An 18401-nucleotide genomic window follows, 5' to 3' on the forward strand; every position below is an offset into this window, starting at 1 on the left:
AAGTAAAAGCAAAGCACAAGTAGCAAAACAGATGGATAAGCATCCGACTCTTAAATTTTTTGATGACCACTACCAGGACTTGATAGACTAGGAGTAGGTGACTGGATGCTCTCCAGATGTTCTGGACAGCAGCTTCACAGTGCCTTACCATCAACCACACTATCTAGGGCTGATGGGAATTGAAGTCCCAAATGTCTGGAGGGCACAAGGATGCTTTAACCTGGTATTTATCCTAGCACTTACATCATGGTCTTGGGTTATCAGACCTCCAAAACTGGAACAGAATGAGAACCAATGAAAGGCTTAAAAATGGCGCCGACTACGTTCCCAGATATAGGAAAATGCCAATTAAGTTATTATGGTGAATAATCCAAGGCACAAAATAGGAGCCTGTGCTTTTACCAAGATTCATTTTTTTTTAATTTCATGTGGTGTGTTTAAAAAAAAAGTAATCATATTAAATAACACTTCTAAAGCTCATATTAAGGTAATATCGACTCATTTAGCAGCTTCAACAGAGCAGAAAGGAAGCAGGGAAGGAACAAAGCGCATCACAGTGGGAAGTTTATGATTGCAAGTGGGCAATTCATTCCTCATGAACAATGGAGGATGGGATTTAAGCAGACTGAGTCAAACTCCTGAGAGCTAACTGCAGAGCAACGGGGAAGTGTAATTTCTCCCTTGAAGGCTATCTATGTGGAAGATTTTTTTCCCCCCCAGGGAGTGGAAAAACCATTTGTATTCTTGCTGGGATATGTTAGCCATGCAATGGCCTCTTCTGTTGGTGCAAACTGCCCACTCAGTTCTACAACTGCCGGTTCCCTAGCTAACCAAACAGCAACGTCTGGTGCAAAATGAGGACAATATTTCAGGTTCAGGAGAGTGCCAACCTTGGCAGAAATTAAAAGAAAAGGAAGAACTTAAGGGGGCAAGGAGAACAGCCAAAAAACTTGAAAAAGATTGTGGTCAGAAGTAGGAGAGCACTTCCCCTACACAATTTTGGTTGATTTTTTCCATCCATTCTCTTACTCAGTCCAGAATGTTTAACTCCCCTCTACTTTGTCCATTCACCCAAAGAAACCTTGTTGGTCTGGCTTAGTACAGTTTGCTGGTGTGATGGAGATTCTGTTAATGTAGCCTCACAATAAGGCAGAATTAGCACATCTGGTCATGTTTTCTGTCTGGTTTACCTGGGAAGGCTGACATCAATCTTGCAAGTCTGACAGTCCAAATCTCCCGCCGTCCCTTTTTACCGTCTGATCAGTTACGGCAGATCCTTTCTAAGTTTCTTTCTCTGCCCATTACTCTGTTGCGGGCTCCACCCTCTTTTATCTGATTGTTCCCTAGGCAGCATCTCTCCCCCCCCCCAATCTTCCAAGGTTATTCTCACATTCCATCACAGCTCCTGAAGACTATGTGATGCTAGACGTCATGATTTGATGGTAAAAATTATCACTTCCTAAAACGAGACTGCAGTCATAGGTTTCGTGGGGGTCAAGGAATGTGAATGGTATGCAGGGACCCATACAACAAATTATGGGGCAAGGGAAACCAGGATACAAATGTTAGGATAAGTGAATGTGATTATGCCCTGTGTATTGAATAATTCTCCCCTTATGGGACATTCAGCTCAGTAGTTTCTCTGCTATCGTAAGACCATTCTTCTGTGCAAGGATGGCGAACCTGTGGTCCAACTGATGTTGTCATTGCTACTCCCATTGACTGGGGATGTCAGGAGTTGAAATCCAACAAATTTAAGGGGGTGGCTCATGCCTGGTCATGTCTCAGCTAGACGACTATTATTTGTTTTATGTACCTGTTCTTGAATATGATGAAGAAGATGCATTAGAAAAACCCACCCGAATGCTCCATATCTCATCTGGGCATATTCAGAGGTCATATTGGCTACACGGAACCAAGCCTGCACAATCAATCTGTGGCAACTTTTTCCAGTACTGATGTGGGATTTCACCCTCATGATGTATAATGGTGCTAACAGACTAAGTCTTTTGCCCTTTGCAAAAGAGATCCAATCTGCAGCTCTTTGAAGCACAGCATATTTTAAATTATAACTTTTGAGCAGGGCTTTCAGGCTCCCTTAATGATGCCTTGACTTTTGTAGTTCAGTGGTTCTTAGATGTTCTTGAGTTGCACTTTATTACCTTACAATTAATACATGTTGTGCTTGGGAATACTGTCTGTCTTCCCCACTCTCCAGAGACTGGTAAAACAGAAGATTTACATATGTAGAGTACAATGAACTCAGTCTTCCTTAACATCGTATTTTACAAAGATGGCTGTGATGTTTGAGACAACATTACAATTCCACTACATGTCGGAGAATGAGTAGGTACAAGACCTGGTTACTCATCAGCTTTCAAATGACTCATTTGATAGTTGAAAACTCCAACTGCAATTAAAGGAGAAATTTATACCCATTTTTAAACTAAGGGGAGAAAGGTTGCTTTTCTATTGCTTGTGCTTTATAAAAAGTGTTGAATATTGTACTTCTGATCCCTAAGACAACTTGCACATGAAGTTGAAGGCCCACTGCTGCAAAACTATTCTCTGAAGCAAGACTGTCCAGCATTTCAGAAAGATTAAAAATAGAGACATGACCACCCATAAAACCCAAGATTTCCATGCAAAAGTTTCCTGAAACCTTCAGATTTAACAAAGAGTCCTCCAGGAAAATTTAGTGTTAGTGTTAGGGTCTTGAATAGCTAGTACTTCATCAAATAGACCAACAATGGAGCACAGTATGCACTTAGAGGAAACCAGATGCTCATTGTCCAAGCCCCTCACCACAGTACATCAGCAGATCACTCATAAATTAGCATGAAAAACAAGAACTTTTTTTTTGGTGGTGGTGGTTCTTGACCAGAAAGCTAACATGCTCTAAATAAACATGCATAAAATAAAGAACAGCTGCTGAGCTGAGCATTAAAAACCACCTTCTAAGAGGTTGGATCATCAATTGCACAGCAAGCATTTGACTTGTCTTAGGTACATGTTAAACAGAAACAAAACCGATATCTAGCTGCAAACAGAAAAATAAATACCACACTTGATCTACTATTTCAAGCCATCTCCTCTGAGACCAATACATCTCCAGTAAGATCACACAAATAGATTACAAAGAACCCTGCACCTGGTTTAGTCACATCCCAAAAGCTTGTAAACATCTGTCTTTTCAAAAGCTGGAATAGAGATCATACACCTTAGACAGAAGCGTCTGACTCCTTGCTTCTTATTCTCCCTCTGGCAGGGATGGGCCAAATAAACTCACACAAGCACAAAAACACACAAATCATGCTTGATCAAAGATCACAGAGCAGTGTAACGCCTACCGAAAACAACAGAGCAAGTGAGAGACTCCATGAAAGCCTTCCATTGAATGGCAACAGTGACATATATCTACAGGAGTATGAACATTGTTATGACAGGCACTGGGAATATCCCCGTAAGAAAGTGAGGGCAATGTGAATTCGCCTTTGGTGCCTAGTCTTTCAGCTCCAGCATATTTCCACTGCCCATAATGAAGAGAGAGAAGGAAGGGTTTAAAACAGAGAGAAGTGAATGTTGGGCTTCTCAACTTGCTCCTGTTTCAAGCAGCACACAAGGAACTGAGGAATTATGGGAGAAGCTGCAACCTTAAGAGCTAATCGGACAGAGAGAATGTAAATACGGCTACCATCTTAGGTTAAATAACATCTACTTGCTCAGGGGTAGCCAAGCTGAAGGACGATTCACTCTTTCTGACACTTCTTGATTTGCCTCCATTTATCATCGGCAAGATAGAAGGAACTGTCTGTTTCTCTTGAGATAATGTATCTCATACTGTCAGATGCTACCCCAGGTGAAGATGCCTGTCCTCTGATAGGGACCCGGATCTGTTCATTTTTATTTCTTGAGCCTCTGAGGGCCACAGTGGGCATGGCAGTGATGTGGCGACATCATGGCAGAGGCAGAATTTATTTTTTTCACATTCTGAGAAGGTTGGAGGGCTTAGGGGATTTAATTAAAGTAGAGATGTAAAGATGATTAAAGGTTGATTTATATTTTAGGGCAAAAGAAGGGGGAGGGGGAGAGGGAGAGGGAGGGGAAAGAAAGGTCTGTGCTGATGAAAAGTTCAATTTTGTAGCCAGATACCAGAAGTATGACCTTGGAGGCATCTAGAATGATAAAAATGGGTAGGGGCTCCATGTGGCCTGCAGGATGTAGATTATCTTCTCCTGATGTAGCCCCTAATGTCCACTCTGCCAGGCAGGATTTTAGGCTGATTTTTTTTTTCAGCACTCCCGGGAGATAGCAGAGAATGAACTTGCGTCTCTCTGCAGGCACATTCTCACTGTGGCCCAGCCTTTCATCATGCCCCCAAATGGAAAAGTATGACATGCATGAGAACTGAGAAGGGAAACTTGCTGGCTGGATAGTTGCTCTTTAAGCTATGAAGAACTCACAACGTGCTTGTCAACTTGGCAAGTACAAAATCACAAAGGGGAGGTTGAAAAAACAATTGGTGGTGGCTGGCGCCTAAGTAGAGATGCAAATGTATATATGGCTGCCCCTGTTTATGTATTTATGTAAGGAAAAGGGATCTAATTAGGAATCCTGCAGTTAGTAATTAGTGGGTTGGAGGACAATCCCAGGTCGCTGGGGGAGATAGTTGATCTCTGTTCCAGGAAGGCTGAATGCTTGGAGTCAGGAGCTGCAGAACCCTATAATCAGGTAGCTTTCAGCAGGAGGTAAGCTATTGTTGCTTAAAAAGAAAACAACTGAAGTCTGTTCAAAGCCCCTCAAAAGATATATCCAAGGAAAGGCAAAGAGAGAGTTGATTGATTGAATTACAAAATGTGTTCCTTATTTGGCAGAATTCTCCTTGTTCTGTTTTAAAAAAAAAAAAGATTGGGATTCCATAAAATTCCCTTATTTGAAAAATTTTAATGATACATTTGCAATTTTAGGAACCTGCCTGCCTCCCTCCCTCTCCCCCCTCCCCTCCCTTCCCCTCCCTCCCTTCCTTCTGTTATCTTCTTGGGGGATCTCCACAGTAGGAGAGAAGATGAAAGTAAAATCAGAAAGACCTAGTTGGGCCAAAGTATTACTGTATTGGGTTAATATTGGAGAGACCCAGGCTCGTCTCCAGCCTGCCATAAATCTCATTGGAGGACTTTGGACCTGTCTTGACCTCTCAATCTATCCTACATCACAGGATTACTAAAGGGATAAAATAAAAGGGAGAATGTTTAGGCTCCCAGAAAAAAGGCAGGTACAAGCGTTGCAGACAAACACAGACTTTGAAAGCTTGGCAGCTACCATTTTATTTTTCTCACAACTTCTCCCATTCTATACTCCCAGCATCCCCAGTAGCCCTGCTGGCTGAAAAGATGGGAACGCTAATCCATTACCACATGGACAACACCAGATTAGGAAGACGACATTAGACTGTATGGCTCGGATTCAGTTGAGACTGACCTTAAATATTAAAAAGTCAAGAAACAGAAACTAAGAGGACATTGCTGACCCTTGATCTCCACTGATCTCATTTTACAGTACAGTAGAGTCTCGTTTAACCGACCTTCACTTATCCGACATTCCGTCTTATCCGACACCCCTAAAAAAAACACAACAACACGCATAAATCGGCGACGAGAAAAGTGTGCTGCTTGTTTGCGAGTGTGAGTGTACTCTTTCTTGTTGCTCCTGACGGTGCGGCACCTCAACGCAAAAATCGATTGCAACAGGCGCAGTGGATCATTTTTTTTTTTTTTTTACCACACTCAATCGTTACTGTGTGTTATCCGACATTTTCGCTTATCTGACGTTCTGCCGGCCCGTTTATGTCGGATAAGCGAGACTCTACTGTATATCCATTCTTCCTCAGATGGACTCCCAGCACCCCAGCTAAAATCTGGAGCACTTATAAATCTGTTAACTTGCACTACTATGGGCCTTCCTTCTATCTCATCATAAAAGCATTTTTAATATATTTTTTAATTACTTGGATTCAAATTCTAGTTTGGTTACACTGCTCGATGGAATCTCCCTCACACGGATTGTGGTAAGGAGAGAGTCATGAATTTCATACTGGCAAAAATATGCAACAAAACTGTAATAAATAAAAATAATTTCAGAAGCATATACCATCTTAAATTACTTACAGAGCAAATTAATTTTTTGATACTTGTGCCTGCATAAAGCTAGATAACTCTTTTAAAAAATTAAAGTCCCCCAACTGCTGAGTTTAAATAATGATAAACATTATTCCTTTGAAGAAACAATCATAGAAGATTATGGTAATCAAGCCAGGAATAGAAATTCATATTAAATATGAATTTCTATGTTAGCTTACTGTGTCTTCGATAAATGTCCTAGAAAAATCAAATATTTGACTATCTGAATTGTCTTCCTGTGTCATCAAAAGAGTCTAACCTTCATCAGCAAATGTTAAAAAATACGCACTTTCCCCCTTACTAAGCTGTATCTGTATTTAATATATATTTTGAAGCTACCCCAGGAAAATAAAAATGTTTTGCTTCTGCGAATTTTCATTTAAATAAGTTACTTATCTTTAAAAAGATATCCAGTAAAAAAAAAAAGGAGCAGCCACAAACAGCTTTCCTTAGGGAGCATGTTACTCGTTAGTAATCAGCTTTGTACTAGTGATATAATATTTTTTCCTCTCTGAACTAGCACATAAGGCTGAATTTTGTATTCGTCAACCTGTAATTAAGGTGCTATGAAATTTAAATGAGCTATTCATAGAAATCTCAATCTGAGTACAATCAAGATCTCATTTTGCACAATATAGATAAATATATAACTGTGATTCATATTCATTTTAGAGGCGTAGGTCAAACATGAAACTTTAGATTATGAATTCCCCCCACTGCAAAAATGCTAATAGCAAAAAGATTATTTGGAGAGTGCAAGATAGACCCGGAACAGTTGTCACCAACTAGAGAACTGCATTTTTTCCTGGGCTCCTGAAGCTCCTCCATTTCAATCCCAGGAAAACACAGGTTTACTTTAAGGAGTTGCCAACAAGGGCTACTTGTGTGCAGGTCCTGGTGATCCTGAATCAGCTTCTCCCCTTTGAATCCGGATCACTGCGTGGACTTATTGATATTTTTGTCTGCATTTGTGGAAAGAATGCTTTAAAAAAAGCATTGGGTGAAAATTACTGACCCAAATGTTTATACCAGGCAAAAATGATTGCCATCATAATAATGCAAAACTGCAAAGACAAAGGTGCGCATTAGAAGAAGAAATTAACACAAACTGATGGGGAAATGTTAATTGAGGGACGGTCAATAATAACAGGGCAAACACATCTCCTGCATTTGTTCACTGATGTAAGGAGCACATTGATGGTGTAGAACGGTTGCTGATCCTATCCCCAGGATGATCACGTGGACCTTCCCCAAGAAACAAAAAAGTTTCGCCATGCAAAAAGGGGAGCTAGTGGGCTCTGCAATTCTTTCAGCTCATCCTTTTGATAAATGGGAGAGGGACGCATATAATGCAACCAGGTCAAGAACCTCTCATCTATCATCTGGAGTTCACCACCAAGCATTGGAGAAAAACAAAAGCCATCAGCCTGGAACACTGAGAATGAGGGCATGAAGACAGTTTATAATCTATTTCTCTTTTAACCCAAGCCAGCAAGCGCACTCCCAGAATTCATCTGCTTTCTCATTCTTTTCCTCTGCTTCTTCCATGCTCAAGGTTCTGCATGAAGATGTGAGTTCTCCCCTCTTGGAATGGAACGATTGAAATCAAGATGAAGAACTGATTCAAGCAAATCAAGATGGGTCAATGACTTAAATCTTCAGTTTAAATCATCAAAACTGTTCTCGTTTAGAGTATCGATCTTTATCAATTTTCCATTTGTATACATGTTGCTATTTGAAAGTTGTTCTCAGATTCTCTCACTATAATTTACTACCAAACAAACCGAGCAATGTACACTTGGGAGACCTTTGCAGAGGACAATATTGCTTGAACTAATCCAAGAGAAGTTGTTAATGGGAAACAACATTTTTAGCAAGCAGGCTGAGCACCAGCTCTAGGCCTGTGAACCTCAAAGGGTGTCAGCCTTGTGAGGAAGTCCAAATAAGAAGCACACCTGGGAGTACTAGCTCTATCTTTATTGTAAGATTACATGAACAGAATCCTGCAAGTCTGAAAGTACATCTCTCCCTCCTCAACTTTATGGCCCAAGAAACCAGGGAAGGTCCTTTCTGAGATGTTTGCCACTTCCCCATTCCTTCTGTGGGCTCAGCTGCCACTTATCTGACCATTGCCTAGTCTGAAGCTCTTCCTCCTCTCCCCAAGGTCATTCCCACATACCATTACAAAGGGTTACAGTGCTGATGCTGGCCTACCTTAAACACACACACACATCTTTTTCTTTACTGCCAGAAAAAAAATACACTTGACTTCTGTTTCACTATACCTAAAGCTCACGTAGTTTCCATGAGTCCTTACAAAAGATATGAAAAGTTAATGAAAAGCCCTTCAGAAAAGGTCAGCCCTGTTCATTAAGCAAGACTTTCAACAAACCAAGCAACTGAATGCATGCAAATCTTCTTGAAGCTGATTTTGTCTTGTGATTAATATTCCCAAATATTTCCCTTAGTGCCAGATCTGTCATTTTAACCACAACTTTCACAGTAGTGAGATCCAAAGATACCTCTATGCATCTTCGGAAATGTATCGCTTTCTAAGAAAGAGCTCTGCAATTGACCCTGGGGCTAGGGAAGAAATGGGAATATCTCAAATATTAATAACAATGAGCAGATGGATGTTTTAGTGCCAGGTTTATCTAGGAAAAGGAGAGTTACCCCTTCACTTTCACATTCTGGGAAAAAGAGGTTCAAATGGTCCTCAAAAAAATTCCCAGCTTAATGAATTCACTAACAAATGAGGGCTACAATTTAGACTTACTCGGTTTCTCAAACTGTACATGAATCTTTTACCTTCTTGACCATAACTCTAACTAATGAGACTCTGTTTGGGGCATACTTTCTTTTTGGATTGTACTCTGTTGTTAGGGGCCTGAATCACTTTTTGGTCCAAACTACACCCTGGTAATTTGCAGGATATGACCTAGTTTATTACTGTAATTGGATTTTGCTGGCTTCATCTTTAACACAAGAAAAATGTTAAGCATGTCATTTTCAAATGCATTCCAGGTTCATCCTGCAATAAAATGTTAATTTGGTGCTAGCAAAAAAAGGGGCCCCAAATGCATTATTTATTTGCTCAGATTTCTGTGCCACTCGAGTCAAAAGTGGCTCTTGAGTGGCTTACAACCCATCACATCCCAAAGGACTGTAAAATTCCTCAGTTCAAACTCATGTTTCTGGTGATTACACCAATTCCTCCTTGCAGTTTTTTGAGTAACAATGCAAAAGTGGTTTACCTTCTTGAAAGATGTTTTTTCAGCTTACCAAGATAGCTTAGAAACCTGGGATTTCTTTCCTCCAAGCCCTAACCAACTCTGATCTCATCTGGTTTTTCTCAAGCTCAGACAAAATCATTAGGTGCTTCTACCTGCAAGAGATATATTCCAATTGCATGGAAATGTATGCAGAAGAGTACACTTGAACAAATGCACTCCCTAATGCTGCAATTAGATTGGGATATATTTGTTTTCACAAGTCCATACCTTCTGTTGGTACGCTATGATAACATCTACAGTATATACACGTGCAGTTAATATCAGCACCAATGAACCATCCTTCTTGTCTTGACATGCTTTTACAACCATGCTGGCTTCTCCATGTTCCTCAAAGGCCTTGTCACCGAAGCTAGAAAGAGGAAATTGGTTGTTCATGTTCTTGCATCTTGGATCTCTTTCAAATTTGAGGGAAAGTACATCTCACTTTCTGTAGATCTCTCCAGCCTGGGCATCTCTCCTGTTTGTTTTGTTTCTTTCTCCACTTTTTACATATTTAGTCCCCTTGTTGAGGCCTACTTATCTGCTTTCCTGCCTGTTTGTAACTTGCCCTTGGTCCATTCATTGTACACCTTTCTTGGCATTTAATTCTGCAGTATTAACATTTTTGCTCGGACATTTCATATGCCTGGGCTATTTTTAACATCTCTTCTGGAGTCAGACCTTCCTTCTACATTCACTCTTTATAAGTTGGATGCCATTAATATCCTGTCCTTTATCATATCAATGTCTTGAAAAGCATAATCTTTAGTTATTAGGCATAATTGTATGACCCATTCATATATTGGCTCAGTTGTCCTTTGCTGTCTCAATTTCATTGTACAGAACCTCTTTTTCTTCCCAGAAAACCTACCTCTGCAGATAATTTGCCAACAGCATTGTAAGTCTTATAGATATCTCTGGATTCTCCCCCTTCCAAGTTAATCTAGAACGATACAGCCTTTTCTTTTCCAATCTAATTAATTAGTTCTGGCCTTGCAAAATTATCCCTCTCCTAGGGATAATTTCAAGCAGTATTTCCATTTCCAAAGCCCACAGAAGGTATGTACCTGATGTGAGAAGGCAGCTTTCTTCTCTATTGTGATGCTTTCCAGGTTTCCATTTTGCATTTTTTTCAAATATCCTTGTTACATCTCTGCCCTCTTACAAACAGTATATCTTAAGACACATACACACACACCAGTCTTCCAGCTTGTAATTACAACAGTCTAGAGCGAGTCCTGTGGTAGACCCCAGAATGCATTCCCCAACTGTCCCTGAATTGAAGATCTTGGACAGGTATTCATCAGGACATGAAATGGGAGAGAGAATTAAGGATCCCTCTGCGATTTTCTAGAAGGGTAAAATGATTAAGTTGAAGAACTTAAGTTCATGAAATGTCATCTAACATCCTGTTTTCACAGTGGTCAACCAGGTGTCTATGGGAATCCAACAAACAGATCACACAGGCTTGATTCCTCACCCGTTGGCATTCAGAGGTATGCTGATCCAGAGATAGCACACAGATGTAAGAATGTAACTTAAGAGGAGCTCTGCTGGGTCAGATCATCCACCATTTGAGATCCTACAATCCCCAAGTGTGAGCCTCTACAAAGCTCACCAGAAGGAAAGAAGAGTGGATTACTCTTTGTCACTATTGTTCCTTAGCAGCTGGAACTTAAACTATGATGTGATTGGGAGTTAACAACCAGCCTCTAAGGCTTGTGGCTACAGAGTCTTCTTTTCTACTTTGCAAACCACCTCAATTGAAGTAGAAGCAACTTTTGTCTATGCCCAACGTGAAATTGTACATCCTGACCTGAATTTTCTGCCGCCCTTACTGCATTCCCTTCCCTTCCAGCAAGGCCAAGCTTTCTCTTTCATTTAACCTGACAGAAATCAGTAAGCAATATAAGCTTATTGATTAGCCAGAGAAGTTTGCTTGCCCGTCAGTGACTGGCCTGCAATTAGGTCAAGGTGTTCTTTTATTAACAAAATAAAAATCTAATTATGGTCTTTGTCTGCCTGTCAACATGCCATAATGGCAGAACAAAAAGTGGCTGATTGGGGGGGGGGGGTGTCACATCCCTACCTAGAACACAGAGGTTACCACTGCTCTCTCATAAACTCTTTCTTCGATTTACTACTTTTTTCCTTCACCTGTTACCGGCTAATGGTTGCCCTGAAGGAAACTAGAGGTAGCAAAGGGTAGAAATAGAGTTTGATATTGTCTTAGGGAAAGAGAGAAGTTTTTAGAAGACATATATTGGCAAAAAAGGAGGGGGAGGAAAAATAATCCATAAACAAGGCAACAGTGCCTCAAGGAAGTGATAATATACTGTATATGCTGACACTTTGAATTTCATGCTCTGCTCTTTAAAAATAATGGCATTACCACCACAACAAAAAAAAAAATTGCCCAAATTACATCAGACAATGCAGAGATAGGCCCCCATCTCAAACTTGGATGTTGGGTATAGTCAGGTAAAGATAATTACCTGAAACATGCAACAAGTACATAGATTTTCTAAAACATTTCTTTGTGGAAATTGAGGAAGATCACCCAATGGGGGGAAAGTATGGTCATTATATTTGGTTATTGTTCTTGCATCCTTTTGCAAGTTTAATTTTATTTATTTGATTTATGCGGCTGCCCAGTCACACAGGAGACTCTGGGCAGTATATAACGATTAAAAACACCCCAAACCATGTCATATAACTGTGATGGCCAAGGAAAAACAATAACCCCCTTCACAGAAGGAAGAATGCTTATCAACAACAGTGAAGATTATCTAGTCTCCTGGCCTGGAGGAAACAGCCAGGCCTTCAGAGCCTTATGAAAAGCTAACAGGGTTGGGGCCATCTGAATCGCTATTCCATAGCGTAGGGACTCACTCAGAAATCACTGACGTTGTTCAGTTCCCTTCTCAACCCTCCAGCTGCACTGATTTACATTTCTTCAGGTATTTCTGTGTAAGGGTAAGAAGGAGTGACCTAAATTATAGTGTTCTATAGGGCAAATCTGATTTGTCTAAGTTTTCTCTCCCACTCTACCCTTTAAGTGCCCTCTGAATTTCTCCCTCCTGAGAAATGGATCCCAAATTTGGCCCTGCCCTCTTGGGGAGACTCAATATAGTTGCTGAGAGCTTCCTGGGGCACCTACGTTGAAGTGTAGAGAATCAGATTCAGCCAGGAACCACTTGGTCCTGAATCCTCCTTTAGATGCAAGAAAATTACAAACTAGTGGCATTCTATAGTCAGGGTTGGGTTTTTTTGTGAGAATTAAGGTACCTATTAGTTGCTCCAAAATCCCACCCATCCCCCAAACCCTGGTCTCACCTACTCGGAAGATGCTCCAAGGCCCAAACATGCAATGCTGAGGACTGCCTGTGTGTGTGGAAGGACAGATTCATCCAGGGACAACTGAGTGCTGATTAGTACATTAGAAAGGGGAGAGAAAGAAAGGAAGAAAGGCCAGCTTTATAAATGGAATTAAATACACATCTCAAATCCCAGAGACATTTCTGCAGATATTACATGTCCTGCATGAGCGATGCCATGCAGTGGCTTGCATATTGCAAAGGAGTACAAAGGATCTTGTGGCATATAGTCTTCTGATTTCTGCAGACTCCTTAACTCCTCAGGCTTCTTTCACTTTCCAAGGGGTTCTTCCTTCAGTCCAAGGGCCAGGCCAGGCCAGGCTGCAGCTGCAAGCCCAGCCCTGAAGCTCAGATTTATGATTCTAATACAATATGCTCCCACCGGGGCTGAGAAAATAGAACCAGACTTTTATGTTTTTATTACTTACCATTCCGGTTGTTGGCCCTCTGCTACACTATACAACAAATTATTTCCCTTGGCCACGATGGGCTTTCCAGATGTCTAGAGGATTCATTTTTAATTTTTTGGCACCACAGTTCTTTTGGGGTGAGATTTTGCAAAATAACCTATTCATCCACCGGAGAATTTTCTGCAAAAGAGCTGACACCCCCCCCCCCCATTTTCACTGCCGATGCTCAAACTTCACAGATCTTCGGGGTCCAACTAAAGCTCTTCCATTGATAGCCTTCAGCAAAAACAGTGGAGATCATTTGCTGCACTGTCATCTCCTAAGTTTGATGGTTCTGCAAGTGCCCTGGTGCTCCCCATAACTTTGATTGACAGCAGGCTTTAAAAATGAATGGGGAGCTAAACCCAAGCTAAGGGTCACAACATAAACTTTAAAAATAACCTCTGGCTCAAGTGGGCTCTGCCAAGAAAAGGCTGCAGGATGGAATACTCTTGTTCAATCTTCCATGCACTGAGCTAGCAAAGCCCTTTTCCAGAACTTCCATTCATTCCACTCATCTCCTCTGTTCTCTCCAATCTCCAATGTTCCATCCAACCCACAGCCCACAATTCTGGGCCCTTGAGTAGAATTCTGAAGTCCGTCCCCATTTCAGGTCTCCTTCACATTAAGTTAGTTAACAGTCCTACAAGCCAGCTTGTATCCCCCAATTAGGTGTAGCCAGCTTCAATTTTGACCACATCTGGATCAATGAATTCTCTGTTCAGGCTTCCTTTTCAAAACAATGCACCAAACAGAGGTCAGTTCGTAACTTCTGGTCCTCTTTGTCCAAGAATGGACAACAAATAGCCTTCCAGATGAACCACTCCTCTTTCGAGCGGTGTGGGAGGAATGTGTAATTGTGTAGGGCAGTGTTTCTCAACCTTGACAACTTTAAGATGTGTGGACTTGAACTCCCAGAATTCCCCAGCCAGCATGGCTGGCTGGGGAATTCTGGGAGTTGAAGTCCACACATCTTAAAGTTGCCAAGGTTGAGAAACACTGGTGTAGGGAATATGGAAGATAGCCTTAATGGAGATATGAAGGCTTTGTTGCCTAGGCAAAAGGGAATAAAACATTTTTTAAGTCCAGAATGTCCAGCTAATGTTTGGAAGTAGCTCAGACAACTCCCTCATTCACTGAACTATAAGAAAGAGGATGAAGTACAACACAATCAGACTTGCAAGACTCTGTTATTATAGCCTATCTCAATAAAAGTTGTTTTAGTCATCCTGTGGAGTTGATTTCATGGTCTGCTCTACCTAGTAGGGGCTAACAAGATGGCTAGCTTAGCAAAAGGGGCATTAAGTCTGCATCCCAACAATTCTCAATATGCCAAGACTGGATGAACTGGAAACACAGCCAAAATAATTGAATGAGGAACACATCAGTATCTACTTACCAAATCTTAACTGAGGGTTACCAGAAGCAAGAACATGTGGAAGGAACACACAAGAGTTGATCTCTTTTGTATCACTGGAATGTAAAATTGAATCTATCGTTGTAAGTAGGAAGCTTCATATAAATTGCTTTGAAATTAATTCAAACTGAGACCATTTCAATCTCCAGATCAGTGAAGCTGGTGTCATGTTCGTGTTTCTCCAGCCCGCCCGCCCCCTTTTTCCCCCTTCCTCTCATAGTCCTTATAAAATATCTGAGACATCATTATACTCTGCAAAGGGAAATAATGCTTTCCCAGAAAACATGGCATGGATAATTAAACAGGTAGGAGAAAAGCAGCTGATTCCATTGTGCAAATTTTGGAGAAGAAGAAGAAGAATCATGTATTCCATTCTTTGGAAAAGGTTAGTTAGTTATCCTTTTTGGTATTAAAAAAGGTGAAGTCCACATGATGTGTCTGCATCCCCTCATCTCACACAGGGAGCCATTGGTATAAAAAGTTGAAAACAGAGAGAGGGAAGTCCGTAGAAGGTGCCAGCTTCAACAGTTGTAACTTTTAAGGATGAGAAAGGCTCAGGTTTGAACCTGGGGAAAGCTGATGCCAGAAAGTGTAGAAAACATGGGGCTAGGAGTACCAACAAGTTTCTCCCAGTTTCAAACAATCTAACCACTATGACCAGTTGGGAAGCTACACTTACATTCCAGTGGTAGATCTGTCCCTACTGATGACTCAAAGTCTGCTTCAGGCATTTCACTAATCCAGGTTGTTTCATTCAGCTTAGCATGATGTGTGAACCCAGCCATGGTGGTTTGTAGAGCATGGTTTATGGCTGTGTACAGTGCAGAAACCAGCCTCTGACGGGTCAGTTATTAAAATATGGTTAAAATGTATCCCCCCTGCTTGGGATTTCCCCCCCCCCATTTTTCTCCCTTTGGTACTCTTGGACATCTCCTCAGTTGTGGGTGGGTGATACACCATGAGAAACAGCACTAACCAAGCATCAAAAATAGCAGGAAGGACACTCCTGGGAGCACGAAGCAGGAGAGGAAGGCCAACTTCAAGTTCTTTTGAACAACTTCCAAAGATCTCTTGCTGGGGGGAAAAAACAACATGGTGAACAAATGGAGTCTGGTTGGATCCAGCAGGTAATCTGTTTAATGTTAAAAACTCTGTATAAAGTACTTGATTGAAAAAGCTTTTGTAAAACGCTCAGTCCTTTTCTTACATTTGAAGCACAGGGTTTGACTGAAATCAGCTGGGACTCCTGCCATGATTAACAATCGATGTAGATTTCAGATTCCATCATCTTTTGCGGGTGCGTGTAATGGGCGCCTTTATACAAGGCTGGATGGTGGAATTCATCCACCGCTGCCTATTCCATCTGTATGTTATTGTGTCTTAACTCAGCAATACTTGATGAAGCACCTGCAGTTTTATCTTCTCTCTGTCGCCTTGATATATGAAAGGCACTGTAACGGCGTTTACAGACAGCCGCTCTAAAAATTCCCTCCATTATTTATTTATTTTAATGGGCAAAGAATAGGATGAACTCAGAAGGGGTTTCATGAGTACCTCAGTCTATTATATTGTCATTATGTATGGGAATTTGGGACAAGCTATGAAAGATGCAGAGCTATCACACCAGCACCAGACTCTGAATGAGAAAACCAACTAGAACATTCACGTTCACTGATCAGTCCATTTGGAAATAACCCTCCTCTTCCTCCTCCTCCTAAATTTAGATTTTTCAGGTTTCCCTTGTAGTTGCCCTATTCACCCAAGTACATACACTGTCTTTTTTTTTAAAATTCTTTCCAAACCAATGGAATGTTGGAAAGGAATTATGGAAAGGGAATGGGGATGGCGTCCACCTATCCATCCATCAGTAGGATAATTTTCTAAGAGTTGAAAAGAACAGGACCAAATTTGATGTGGGAGGAGAAGCTGGCAAAAGTATAATCAAGTTCCAAAATGAGCAAGATCAGATGGGCAGGAGGGGGCTGTGGAGAAAAAAAAATGGAAAAATCCCCCCAGTGCATTCCTATGGGTAGGGTAATTGGTGAGTGGCTTAGAATACTGGAGACTGCCAGACCACCCCTGTCACAGCTGGATTGGTATAGTCCAAAGGAATACCTTCCAGAGTTCTCCAGAAATTTCTATTCCTAGAATGATAGGTTTCCCAATAAAATGATTTCCCAGCTATTTAATCATTTGGTAGAGAAGTACAGAGATTAAAAACATCAGCTTAATCTTGGGTATAAGAGGGAGAGATAGAGGAATGCTGTCAGCTTTCAAGATATAGCTGGTATCAAAAAAGGAGAGTTCTAGTGTTTCTTGTGATAGCTTCTTCTGACCTGATCTACCTTGAAGGGGTGACACATTTTCCTCTTTCACTGCAATAAAATAACAATGCAGTGGAAACTTTCCGAGGAATTTTAGGAAAGGGGCTGAAACAACCCTGGATCCTTAAGTCATTTCTGCCAAAAGAGAAAAACAAAACTTCAGATGACATCAGTACAAAAAATTAGTCCTCTAATTCTGGATCTCCAAGACAAAGCTAACAGGTTGATGTCAATAAGATCCTAACCCTGACCCAACTCTGATTCTATGAAACCACCAGAACAACCAGGGAATGGGGATGGAAGCATTAATTACTTCATCTCATCTTGGATGCACAAGAGTTTGTCCTTAACAGCAGACCTGAGCTATAATCCAACTTGCACAGTGAACAAAGTATCTTTTACTTAAATTATTTACAGATCTATACACTCTATGAAAATTAAACATGCAAAGAGGAGCTCAAGCATGCATATTTATGCTCTCATTAAAATTTAAATGAGAATCTATTAAAATGGGAGCTTGCTTATCAACAGCATGTGGCTCAGATTCTCAAGTGGCCAGATTTTTGCAAGCACCAGGCTTGGCTTCCTATGCCCGGGACTGTTTGCATCTAGCACACCTTCTCCTTTATACTCCCAACTGTGGAGTTCTTGGTGCTGTCTGAGCTTGGTTGTCTGCTTCCAGACACTTCATTACCCAACTACCCAACCCAACATCATCAGAAAGCACCAAGAACCCCACAGTTCAACTCTGAGCCTCAGATATTCTCTTCTACTGGATACTCCCTACTATTCTGTTTGCTCTCCTGGTCAATTCAGAGGAAGATCTGGAGGTTTTTCACCTCTTGTTTCATGGCAGTTTTCATAGCTGGATTCCTCACTGATTGTGCAGGAATACAAGGAGATCTTTCTGTACCAGGCTGAGCACTCTGTTCTAGGCTTGGGACACTCAACTTGTTCTTCACTCTTGAACTCTGGTTTGTTGCTTTAATTCTGCCACCAGGTTTTCTCTTTGATCCTCACTTCACCCAAAGCCTTCTTGGTCACCTCAATCAAACTCTGCTACTTACCTGATATTTAAGCTGGGTTTACAGACTATAATAAGCCATGGCTGATTTATCATGGCTTATCATGAGCAGCCAACTATAATGGCCATGGTTCAGATAGAAGACTAAGCCATAAACTGAATTCCAGTTTCTAAGGAGCAAGCCCAGAGCAACTCTACTGTCTCAGTATACTGAATACTGGGTTTTATGGGCCATTAGCCTAGGTTTTTTTTTATTGATTATGTGCTGTTAAGTCAGTTTGACTGTTAGTGACCACACAGACAGATTTCCTCCATGATGATCTGACCCTAACTGGGTCCTTCACATCTTCCAAAGATGTATC

At 41.1% G+C, this 18401-nt stretch overlaps 1 protein-coding gene across 1 annotated transcript in view; it reads right to left on the reverse strand.

Moving 5' to 3' along the window:
• GRIA3 (glutamate ionotropic receptor AMPA type subunit 3) overlaps positions 1–18401 on the reverse strand; it is a 135594-nt gene that overhangs the window by 78603 nt on the left and 38590 nt on the right. The window lies entirely within an intron of this gene.

The sequence above is a fragment of the Python bivittatus genome, unplaced genomic scaffold, assembly GCF_059951505.1.
Source record: "Python bivittatus isolate LINGU-HERP-01145 unplaced genomic scaffold, Pbiv_v1 ctg000670_np1212, whole genome shotgun sequence".
NCBI lineage: Eukaryota > Metazoa > Chordata > Lepidosauria > Squamata > Pythonidae > Python > Python bivittatus.